This window comes from Doryrhamphus excisus, linkage group LG11, assembly GCF_037039965.1.
Source record: "Doryrhamphus excisus strain RoL-2023G ecotype Guam linkage group LG11, RoL_Dexc_Guam_v1.1, whole genome shotgun sequence".
NCBI classification, from domain to species: Eukaryota; Metazoa; Chordata; class Actinopteri; order Syngnathiformes; family Syngnathidae; genus Doryrhamphus; species Doryrhamphus excisus.
The window spans coordinates 19,400,098-19,403,045 of record NC_136367.1 but is presented as its reverse complement, the minus strand read 5'-3'; positions in this window follow the sequence as shown (position 1 = coordinate 19,403,045).

Sequence of the window (2,948 nt, the reverse complement as noted above, 5' to 3'; positions counted from 1 at the left end):
TCTTGGCAGAATAAATTTTGTTTGATTTCATAATTAAACTTTTTATTTCATAAGTTTGACTTTATCTTATAATGACTTCATCTCATTATTTTAAAATTTTAATCATTTTAATCTACTACTTCATGATTATGTTATTTAATATTTCTTTATTTTTTGAAATATCATGTTACCTCGTCAATTCAATTTTTTATCTCCTAATTATGTATTTTATCAAATACATTAGACTTTTTTAATCGCATAATTTTGACTTTTTAGATTATAATGATCACTTTCTTATTTTATATTAAAACTTTGTATCTCATAACTATGACTTTTTATCCCATAATTGTGGCTTTTTTTCATTATTTTTACTTTCATCTCATAATCATGACTTTCTGTCATAATTTTAACTTTTTCTACGTGATTTTGACTTTTTATCTCATAAATATGACCTTTTGATCTCATAATTCTGACTTTTTAATTTCATAATTTTGACTTTTTAAATCTCAGTTATGATTTATCTCATAATTTTGACTTTATACTTCATGATTGTTATTTTATATTTCTTAAATTTTTTAAAATATTGTGTGTTACCTCATAAATTAGATTTTTTTATCTCCTAAATATGCATTTTATCAAATAATTTAGACTTTTTTAATCGCATGTTGACTTTTTATTTCATAATTGTCTTTTTATGTCTTAATAATTAATAAGGTGGTGAGTAAGAGAACTAGGATGTTTCCAGCTTTGGGGCCGTGCATTATCAGGCTGCAACATGAAGTGACCAGGACTTGATGAGTTATTCCACATGGACGTGTGGACGCCAGCGGACGCCAGTGGACGGCAGTGGGTGGGTGGAATGCACATGGACGTGTGGATGCCACTTCCACGGCATGAACATTGACAAGAAAAGTCAGATATGAAATCATAGTCCTTTAATTCCAGCAAATCAGGAAATAAGCCACAGGCATCATCTACCCTGATGAGACTGCACATGATTATTTTTTTTTTAAACTATTTAATATCTTATGCAGCAAATTTACCAGGACACAGTGTGTCGGAATCAAAGAGTTTGACTGGCGCCATGATGTTTTCTCCCACCCATCTACGACGGCAAAAACAGTCTCCACAGTCTGTTGGCCAAGTTGGTGAGATGTTCGAGGTGTCCACCGAGTCCACAGGAGGAAAACTTTATCAAAAAGCTCAGTTTTTAAAGACAAAATGTTGCATTTGTGTGTGGACGCGGGGCCTCCAGGCGGCCCGGGTACCCAACCATGTACATCCTGTCATTGTCTGTTATTACTATACATTGAATATCACAATCATTTATTAATCAAGGCTGATTAATGAAGCTACCACTCTGAGCTGAGCGTGGCTTTCACATCGGTTAAGGCCGTTTTATAAGAGTCCCTGTGTGTGTGTGTGTGTGTGTTGCATATGTGTGAAGTGTATTAGGCACCATGCAATAGTTCACCACTATTCTAAGTGGCACAAAAAAAGCTCTACTGGCCATTTGCACCGAAAAAAAAAAAAAAAGTAACAGACTCACAATGAAACAATGTCATAAACAATAATACATTTTTTAACAATAATGTAATGATGTCATAAACAAGCTTATATAGAGAATAAATATAGTATGTACAAATTGCTTTGTGTGCTTCGAAAAATAAATAGACAAAGCATGATCAAACCCAGGTAACATGGAAATGCTCAAAAACATTTGCAGTTGTGGCGCCCTCTTGTGTGCATTTTTAAAAATGCAGTTCCTGCGCTTTGTAGTATCTGATGTCACGGAGAAGTGCACCCCCCTCCTAAAAACACACCTATTCCGCCAATGAACGACAAACAACGCTCCATGTGTTACCGGAGTAGTGACACCTCACCACGCCACACCGCCGGCTAGCGACTAGCCGGGTTTCTATGTTGCTATGTGAAATCAACGCACGCAGACAGGAAGTTAAGTGGATTGCTGAAAAAGTGTTTATGTTATCACGAATGTAGCATGGATAGAAAACCTTGTTGGAGGTTTTTGGAGGTGTTTTAATGGCGGGCTTTTAGGCGGAATAGGTGTGCCCAATTAGGTGCATTCATGAGCTACCTCTTGTTTAGCTGTTTGTATATCTTTAGAATGTCGTATTTGATTCCCACGCAAAGTGCAGCTTTCCTTTAAGTAGTTGCTACTTTTTTTTTGTGATCACCAGGATGAGTTATGATTAGATAAAGGAATTACAAAAAAAATTAAAATAAAATAATAAAAATAAAAATAAAAATAAAAATAAAAATAAAAATAAAAATAAAAATAAAAATAAAAATAAAAATAAAAATAAAAATAAAAATAAAAATAAAAATAAAAATAAAAATAAAAATTTACCCCCCCCCCCAAAACAAAACATTCCCAACCTAAAGATAAGATTGACAGACATCATGATTCACATTGACAGGATGTATTCTTCTGGCCCCTCTGAGACGACACAGCAGTCTGACAGCGGCGTCTCGTTCAAGCGCGTCATGCAGGTTTTAGCCAAGAAACCCATACGGACTTCCTGGTTTTCAACTGCCCAAAATACAGTTTAGTCATCTCTAGAACTTCCGATACTCCTCCATGTGCTTCCTCGCTTGCGAGCAAAAAGACAGCAACGGAAAAGTTGTTGGAGTTAAATGAGAGATTTCGGCTTGGCGTGATCGGCGGTGATGAGTCAGGATTTTCTCAAAGTCAAGTTCAGTGTAGTTATCCCTCGTTTATCACAGTTAGTCATTACTTCAGGGCAGTCATAAGTGAATTTCTGCCAATAAGTGGAATATTTTCACAGTTAGAACATAGAAAACCTGTTTACAACCTTCTAAATACATTTTTAACATTATTAGAGCCCTCTACGCATGATGTAACACCCCTATAGTCACCTTAACACTGATATCACTCAAGCGCTTTGTGTGATCTGGTGTTAGGTGAGTAGGTGGCGGACAGGAAG